Source organism: Microtus oregoni, unplaced genomic scaffold (assembly GCF_018167655.1).
Source record: "Microtus oregoni isolate MIOR12 unplaced genomic scaffold, Mior012 000018F_ref0000195, whole genome shotgun sequence".
Taxonomy (NCBI): Eukaryota; Metazoa; Chordata; class Mammalia; order Rodentia; family Cricetidae; genus Microtus; species Microtus oregoni.
In genome coordinates this window covers 14,619,732-14,629,387 of record NW_024543077.1, presented here as the reverse complement: position 1 = coordinate 14,629,387, position 9,656 = coordinate 14,619,732, and the positions used below count along the sequence as shown (strand labels likewise).

General features: G+C 42.9%; 1 pseudogene; it reads right to left on the bottom strand.

Annotated features, from left to right (window-relative positions):
- Positions 1–7,887: 7,887 nt before the first annotated feature.
- On the bottom strand, positions 7,888–9,072 carry LOC121458657 (annotated as a pseudogene).
- Between the last annotated feature and the right edge of the window lie 584 nt (positions 9,073–9,656).

Below are 9,656 nucleotides of genomic sequence, written 5' to 3'. Positions count from 1 at the left end.
GCTTAGAACCTAATTCATGATTTCAATATCAGAAAAATGTTCCAGATGCAAGTGGTTCATTAAGCAACAATTATCACTTTTATTCTGAAGTAGAAGAGTAAGTCTGTTCCTTTATGATAGCATTTTCCCTGTGTGCTATATTTGTTTTTCATGTACACTTAAGTCCTCAGTACAGATAACACCTATGCAACTTCAAGTATTCAATACACTCAAACAAGGCAGTGCAAAAACGAACATATATGATTCCCGCATCACAAGGCAATCCATCATTGCCAAATTTCAATGCATTATCCCTGAGTACATCACTGCTATCTCTTATGTCTATTTCTATGGTAATTCACAGACTGCTTGACATGAAATCTCAGGCTTCTTAACTCTCCTCAAAATGTTTCCTTTGGCTTCAAAAACAGGAGTCATTCTGTTTTCCTAATATCTACTTTCCTTGCTTAATGTTTAACCCCGTAGTTTAATACCCACTATTGTCTTCTGGTTCTAATGTCCCTTTCAATAAAGATGAGCAATCCTGTCCATAACATAATGTAGAGGCTGCTTCCATTCTCAAAACATTTTAGTTTGGTAAGCAGGCCTATGTCGGACCCTGTCTTCATCTCTGCAGCGCTAGATGCTAGCCACTCAGCCTTTTCAGGTCCTGCCCTGGCTTCCTTCGAGGGTGAGACAGAACTCACTGTTGTAAAAATAAAAAAAAAATAATAATAATAATAATAATAATAATAATAATAATAATATACGCAGCGAAGAGAAGTCACGCCATGCGATAAGGCTTACATAGGAGGTTTATTGGAAGACGAAAGAGAAGGGGCAGAGGAGGCAGAGAGGGGGGCAGACTAGTCCCTGGGGTCAAGAGTGCGGGAGAGGGAGGCAGAGACTGGGAGAAGGGGGGTTGGTTGGTGAGTAGGCCCACCTGTTACAAGGAACCATAGCAAATGTGCGCAGAAATGGCTACAGGTGAAGTGCTCTTAGTGGCTACAGGTGAGGAAGTATCCTGTCAGGACCCTAAGGGCAGGCAGGCCAACGCAGATGCCCAAATACTAACACCAAATACTAACACCTGCTTTATTGTTTGTTTGAGCTGGGGACTTTAGCACGCTTGGCTGTGCACTGAGCCACATCCCTCCTTGTTAAGCTGCTTACATCCCACTTAGATTTTATTCTCAAGACTTCAGTTTCCCAGACTTTTTCTCCTTACACGGCTTTTCAGATGCTGCATTACCATGCGAACGCAGCAGCGTTTTAACCTGTCCCTCCCTGGCAGGTCCCCCACCCCCACCCCGCCCCACACCTCGGTCAGCAATCAGTATCCTCTCTTCCCTCTACAGGCGCTGTAGGCACAAACTTACTGTTCCCTGAATGCAGAGCCTGGCAGATGCCGCCCCAGGTCTCTGATGCCACAGAGCCTCTTAGCAGGAACAGAGTTAACCCCCTGTCAGCAGTTACCTTTCTCTCGGGTTCTTGAGGAGACCCAGCACCCAACTTCCAGTAAATGCACAACTGCATGGGAAAACACCCACCAACCCCAACCAAGAGCCATTTGGCTTTTAAAGTCTCCGCCCGCGTGACGTCAGAACGCCTGTGGCCAGTAAGCTTAAGGAAGCAGGCTTTGCCAGTTCCCGGACTGAGTTTTTTATATAATTTTGGATATTAGCTCTCTATTAGATGTGTAGTTGGAAAAAATATATTTTACCATTCTGTAAGCTGCCGCTTTGTCTGAATGATGGGATCTTTTGCCATGCAGAAGCTTTTCAGTTTCACGAGATCCCATTTATTAATTGTTGATCTTAGTGTCTGTATTAATACTGTTCTGTTTAGGTTTTTTCCTGTGCCTTTGATTTCAGGGCTGTTTCCTACTTTATCTCTGTTAGGTTCAAGATATCGGTTTTTAGGTTGAGGTCTGTGTCGGAACCCCTTTCCACTAAAATTTTTTTTTGGGTGGGGAGTCTCAGTGTTAGGGTGGCTTCTATGTGCAGCCACCATCTCTTATAAGGGAGAGGAATGGTCTCTTTTACTCTCTTCTGTGGTGGTTGGAGATCTGGTTGCAGCTTCCATTGCTTCCAGGGCAGAGGACAGTGGTGACTCTTCACCTTATTGTTATTCATGAGTCTTCCCCAATAAATATTTGATATTCTTTATTTTGGGCTTTCATGAACTCACTTACCCTTGCCTAAACCTGTGGCCCAGTGTGGGGCATAAACCCACCTCCCTGAGAGTAAGAGTCTCACGCCCTGCTTGATTGAGCTCTTTGATCAATTTGGAGTTGAGTTTTGTGCAGAGTGATAAGTATGGACCTGTTTGGAATTCTCTACATACAATCATCCAGTTTAACCACCACTATTTGATGAAGATCCTGTCTTTCCCCCCATGTATTTCTGGTTTCTTCATCAAAGATCAGGTGTCCGTAGGTACATGAATTACACCTGATTTCTCAGTGGAAACTGTGAAAGCCAGAAGGTCTTGGATAGATGTGCTGGCAGACAGTAAGTGACCATGGATGCAAGCCCAGACTACTAAACCCAGCAAAGTTTGCATTCACCATTGATGGAGAAAATAAGATATTCCAGGACAAAAACAGATTTAAACAATACATAGCCACAAACCCAGCCTTACAGAAAGTACTAGAAGGAAAACCACAAACCAAGGAAGCCAACAACACCCATAATAACACAGGCATCTGACAACTCTCCACCAGCACAACTCAAAGAAGGGAACACACAAACACTACCACCAAAAAAATTAACTGGAGTTAACAACCACTGGTCATTAATATCACTTAATACCAATGGACTCAATTCACCTATAAAAAAGGCACAGGTTAAGAGAATGGATAGGAAACAAACAGGATTCAACATTCTGCTGTTTACAAGAAACACACCTCAACCTCAAAGGCAGACACTACCTCAGAGTAAAGGGTTGGGAAAAGGTTTTCCAATCAAATGGACATAAGAAACAAGTGGATGTGGCTATGCTAATATCTAAGAAAATTGATTTCAAACTAAAATCAATCAGAAGAGATGGAGAAGGACACTTTATATTCATAACAGGAACAAGTCATCAGGAGGAATTCTCAATCCTGAACATCTATGCCCCTGTTATAAAGGCACCCACATATGTCAAAGAAACATTACTAGAACTCAAAGCACACATCAAACCCCACACTCTAATAGTAGGAGATTTCAACACTCCTCTCTCACCAAGGGACAGGTCAACCAGACAGAAACTTAACAGAGAAATAAGAGAACTAACAGATGTGATAAACCAAATGGACTTAATAGACATTTATAGGACATTCCACCAAATAGAAAAGAATATACCTTCTCCTCAGCATCTCATGGAACCTTATCAAAAATTGGTCACATAATTGGTAACAAAGCAAACATCCACAGATACAAAAAAATTGTAGTAACCACCTATGTACTATTGGATTTCCATGGAATAAAGTTAGAATTCAACAACAATTCTACCCCCAGATATCCTACAAACTCATAGAAACTGAACAGTCAACTACTGAACCACCCCTGGGTCGAGGAAGAAATAAAAATAGAAATTAAAGTCTTCCTTGAATTCAACGAAAATAAAGACACAACATACCCAAACCTATGGGACACTATGAAAGCAGTGCTAAGAGGAAAGTTCATAGCACTAAGTGCCCACATACAGAAAATGGAGAAAGCTCACATTAGACTTAACAGCACACCTGAAAGCTCTAGAAAAAAAAAAAGAAGCAGACTCACCCAGGAGGAGTAGAAGACTGGAAATAATCAAACTGAGTACTGAAATCAACAAAATAGAAATACAGAAAACAATCCAAAGAATCAATGAAACAAAAAGCTGGTTTGTACTTGGAGAAAATCACCAAGATTGACAAACCCCTATCCAAACTAATCTTTAGTGTTTTAAAGGTTTTGTTTTGGCTTGGGTTTTCGAGACAGGGTTTCTCAGTCACTATGGAGCCAGTCCTGGAACTCCCTCTGTAGACAGGCTGGCCTCGAACTCACGTAGATCTGCCTGCCTCTGCTCCCAAGTGCTGGGATTAAAGGCATGAGCCATCACCACCTGACATTGTCTTAAAATTTTTATTGTACAAGTCTTTCACTTGCTTAGTTAGTTATCCCAAGATACTTTATGTTATTTGATGCTATTATGGAAGGAGTTGCTTCCCTGATTTCTTGCTCAGTCCATTTGTCATTTGTATACAGAAAGGCTCTTGATTTTATCAGTTAATTTTGTATCTAGTTACTTTGGATTTTCCCAGAAAATTTTTAGGGCCAGTTATGTGTACTATTATGTCATCTGTAAATAAAGATACTTTCTCTTCTTCCTTTCCAATTTTATTCCCTTGTTAGTTGCCTTACTGCTCTAGGTAGAACTTCAAGTACTATATTGAATGGTGATAGATTGGACCACCTTGTCTTTTTACTGAGTTTAGTGGAATTGCTTTGAGTTTCTCTTCATTTAAGTTGATGCTGGCTATGGACTTACTGTAAACTACCCTTTTTAGGTTGAGGTATATATCCTTAATCTCGCCAAACCTTTTTTCATGAATAGCGTTGGATTTTGTCAAGGTCTTTTCTATATCTAATGAGATGATCATGTAGTTTTGTCTTTCAGTTTGTTTATTTGATCGATACATTTACTGATTTGTTTTGTTGTTGTTGTTTTTTATGAGATGAGGTTTCTCTGTAACTTTGGAGTCTGTCTTGGAGCTAGCTCTTGTAGACCAGGCTGGCGTCAAACTCACAGAGATCTGCCAGCCTTTGCCTTCCAAGTGCTGGGACTAAAGGCGTTCACCACCACCACTTGGCTTATTTACTGATTTTTATATGTTGAACCATTCTGCATCTCTGGGATGAAAGCCTACTTGGTCATGCCGAATGATCTTTTAAATTTGTTTTTGGATTTATTTTGCAAGCATTTTTATGCAAGAATTTTTGCACCTACATTCATTAGGAAAATTGGTCTGGAATCCTCTTTCTTGTTGTAGCTTTGTGTGGTTTAGGTCTCAGGGTAACTGTGTCCTCATAAAACAAATTGAGTGATTTCCTTGTGTTTTTATTTTGTGGAATAATTTTAGGAATAGTGACATAAAGTTTTCTTTGAAAGTTTGGTAGATTTTTGTGTTAAAACAAACAAACAAAAAGACCCTGGGTTTCTTTTTGATTAATAGACTTTTAATGACTGTTTCCATTTTACTTGGGGTTACAGGTCTATTTAAATTGTTTATCTGATTTTGATATAACTTTGGTAAGCGGTATAGAGAAAAATACCCATTTCTTTTATATTTTCCAGTTTGATGGACAACAGGTTTCTAAAACACGTCCTTATGATTCTCTGGATTCTCTCACTGTCTGTTGTTATGTCCCTCTTTTTATTTCTAATTTTGTTAATCTTGATATTCTCTTTCCATCTTTTACTTAATTTAGATAAGGTTTGCCAATCTTATTGATTTTGTCAAAAACTCAACTTTTTGTTTCATTGATTTTTGTAGTTTTATTGTATTTTATTGCTTTCATCCTTGAGTTTGATTATTTTTTGCTATCTATTCATTTTGGGCATGATTTCTCCTTTTTGTTCTGAGCCTTCAGGTAAGCTGTTAAATTACTAGAATAAGACATCTTCAATTGTTTTTTAATGTAGGTACTTGGTTTTACAAACTTGCCTCTTAGAACTCACTGTTTTGTTGTATCCCATAGTTTGAGTATGTTGTGTTTCATTTTCTTTCAATTCCAAAAAGTTTTTACTTTTTTTCTTATTTCTATCTTGAGCCAGTTTTTTCATTCATTAGTGACTTCAGTTTCTATGAGTCTGTAAACTTTGTGTTGTTTCCATCATTGATGTCCAGATTTAAGCCAGCCAGTGGTGGTGCATGCCTTTAATCCCAGTACTTTGGGAAGCAAGGGCATGTAGATCTCAGTGAGTTTGAGGCCAACCTACTTACAATGTCAGTTCCAGGACAGCCAGGACTGCTACACAGAGAAACCCTGACTTGAAAAACCAAATCACACCAAACAAACAAACTAACAAAATAGATATCTAGTTTTAATCCAGGGTGGTAAGATAGGATGCATGGTTTTGTTTTGGTTTTTCTGTATCTGTTGAGACTTGCTTTGTGCCTGAGTATGTGGTCATTTTTGGAGAATGTTCCATGAGGTGCTGACATGCAGGCATATAATTGGAGTTTGGGTGAAATATTCTGTAAATATCACGTAGGTCCATTTTGTTTATGACATCAGTTATCTCAAGCATTTCTCTGTTTAGTTTTTGTCTGTGTGGCCTGTTTATTGTTGAGAGTGGGGTATTGAAGTTACACACAAAAATGTGTGAAAGCCAATATGTGATTTAGTAGTGTTTTTTTTTGTTTTTGTTTTTTAATTTTTTAATTTATTTATTTATTAAAGATTTCTGTCTCTTCCCCGCCACCGCCTCCCATTTCCTTCCCTCTCCCCCAACTAAGTCCCCCCCCCCAGCCCGAAAAGCAATCAGGGTTCCCTGTCCTGTGGGAAGTCCAAGGAATCCCCACCTCCATCCAGGTCTAGTAAGGTGAGCATCCAAACTGCCTAGGCTCCCACAAAGCCAGTACGTGCAGTAGGATCAGAAACCCATTGCCATTGTTCTTGAGTTCTCAGTAGTCCTCATTGTCCGCTATGTTCAGAGAGTCCGGTTTTATTTTTCAGATCCCATACTTTTTCAGATCCAGGCCAACTGGTAAACTTGGGTGCCATTGTATATGGTGCATTAATGTTTAGAATGGGAATGTCCTCTTGGTGGATTTTTCCTTTGAATATGTAAAGTCCTTGATCTCTTCTGATTAGTTTTGGTTTGAAGGTTATTTTCTCAGATATTAAAATGGCTGCATCTGTTTACTTTTTGGCTCCTTTGCTTGGCTATATCTCTTTCCATTCTTTTAACTTGAGGTGAAGTCTGTTCTTGATGTTAAGGTGTGTTTCTTGGATGCAGCAGAAGTGTGGATCCTGCTTTTGCATCTATTCTGTTAGTCTGTGTCTTGTTAGTGGGAAATCGAAACCACCGACGTTGAGGGATATCAGTGAACAGTGCTTGCTAAGTCCTGTTATTTTGTTATTGTGGCGGGTGTGTGTATGCGTCTTTCCGTTTTGATTTGCTGCTTTGGAGTTATTTATTTCTTGTGTTTTCTTTAGTGTAGCAGACCTCTTTAGGCTGGATTTTTCCTTCTAGTGCCTTCTGTAGGGCTAGACTTGTAGACAGATATTGCTTAAATTTGGTTTTCTAGTGGATGTCTTACTTTGTCCATCTCATGTTACTGAGAATTTTTCTGGGTACAGTAGTGTAGGGCTGGCATGTACGGTCTCTTAGAGTCTGTAAAACATCTGCGCAGCCTCTACTGGCTTTTAGAGTCTCCATGAGAAGTTGGGTGTAATTCTAATAGGTCTGCATTTATATGTTACTTGGTCTTATTTCCTTGAAGTTTTTATTTTTATTTATTTATTCATTTATTTTGTTTCAGCTGCTGTTTATTGACACTCAGGTAGGCACTATAGCAACAGGCCTGGAGATGCTGCACAGTAGAACGGAGGTGGAGAGTGCAGGGTGTGACCGCAGTGACAGCTGAGAAGTGTACAATGAGCAGTGGGGAGGCCAAAGCTGTTGGGGAAGCAAGTCCGGCCGGGGGCCTGAGATTATTATCTACACAGGAACCTGGGCCCCATGCCTTGCTGTCTCCTGACTCCAGGCCAGGGCTGGAAGTTCTCTGTGCAATTTTCTACAGGAGCAAAGTACACAGAGATGTTGCTGCCCCTTTGTGATAAAGCCAGAGGGTTTCCAATTCTGCATTCCTCTGTCACCTCTGGCTTGGGTAGGGCCATGTGATAGACAGACAGCTGGGCTCTATTCCATGTTTCAGCGGCAGTAATTTTCCCGGGTGTCCCAGCCCACCAGTGCCACACTCTGGCCCAGAGTGAGCACTACAAGCGTTGCTGGCCTAATGGATGGGATGGGGAAGGAGATGGGACAGGGGCAAGAAGATGGCTTCCAGAGAGAGCCTGTACTCCAAGGTACAGGCACTATACGCATGGTGTTGGTGAAGCCAGAGCCTGGGCGCCACCCAGTCAGCACAATGACCACATCTCCCTTCTTGAAGAAGCCTCGGGCCTTGCCAACATTTATGGCCAAATTCACACGGAGGTCTACATCCTCAGCCCAGGTGTCCTGCACTGCATCCTTACACAGCACAGGGAAGATGCCATGGTACAAATGGGCCTGGCGAGCTGTCTGGGGATTGCGCATCACAGCAATGATGGGCACACGCGGCCGGTACCTGGCCACCTGGTGAGCACTCCTGCCACACTTAGTGAGCACGATAATGGCCCCACTGCAGCCCTTGAAAGAGGCCTCCACAGCACCCACGGCAGCAGCTCTGTGGGGTCGCTGGTAATCGGCGCCAGACGGTGGAGTTCCTTGAATAACTGCAGGTGGTAGATGGCGTCCTCTGCCTCACGTCCATCAGGTGCTGCATGCGAACGGCCTCCAGAGGGTAGCCCCCTTTGGCGGTCTCTCCCGACAGCATGATGCAGTCTGCTCCATCTAGGACCACATTGGCCACATCACTGCCCTCAGAACGGGTGGGGCGGGGCTTCTTGATCATGCTCTCCAGCATCTGTGGGGTGCAGATGACTGGCTTCCCAGCGCGGTTGCATCGTCCAATCATCATCTTCTGAGCCAGGAAAACCTTCTCTGCAGGAATCTCATGCCCAAGTCGCCACGAGCCACCATGATCCCATCAGTGGCCTTCAAAATCTCATCAAACCTGCGGACGCCTTCCTGGTTCTCGATTTTGCTGATGATCTTGATGTTCTCGCCATTCTCTCCCAGGATCTTCCTAACCTCGTGCATTCCCGACTTGATTATCTCCTTCAGCATCTCCACAGACCGGGAAGCAGGACCAATGGTACAAATGATGCCAGTGTTGCGGACCGTAATGGGTGCGGAGTCAATGTCCAGGTGGCACATATGTTCCAAGAAGGTGTCAGCCATGGCTGCATGGAGCTGCTGGGTTTGAATGAAGGCATCAGGGGTTGGGAACATTCTAATTCTATGTGCTGATATTTGGTCTTGTTTTTGTTGGGTGGCTGTATTGTTCCTTGGTTTCTATCTCCCTTTTCTTAAGAAAGTATGGAGTCCATGTGTTGCCTGGCAGGGGATTCTTCTCAGATTGGACCCTAGAATTGACATGGGTAGGATTCCAATGGGAGCTGACACTTGGGAATCGGGGTGGACTTGGAGCGTCCTGAGGAGGTCCACAGGAGGGAGGAAAGTGTGGTGTTTCCCCAGGTTCTGCTTAGTCCCCTGAGAATGGTGGCAAAGATTGGGGAGAGGCCACAATAGGTAGTCTGCTGCAGAGCTGGGATGAGGCTGGGGGATTGGATGTGGAGGAGAGGAGGGAGAGAGAAGAGTTGAAGCTCATCCACTTGCTCTGGTGGCCGATCTGACTTTCTGGCCTGCTTGGTCCATGAGTTCTCAGGGAATGCCTGCCGGAATTAGGGGCTGGGATAAAGCAGTGAGTGGGGGGGAGGAGAGTTGAAGATCTGTGTGATCCACTGAAGATGAGGGCCGTGAGGGAAGGGGGTCTGCAGCAGGTGGTCTGCTCCAGAGCTGGGGATGAGACTGGG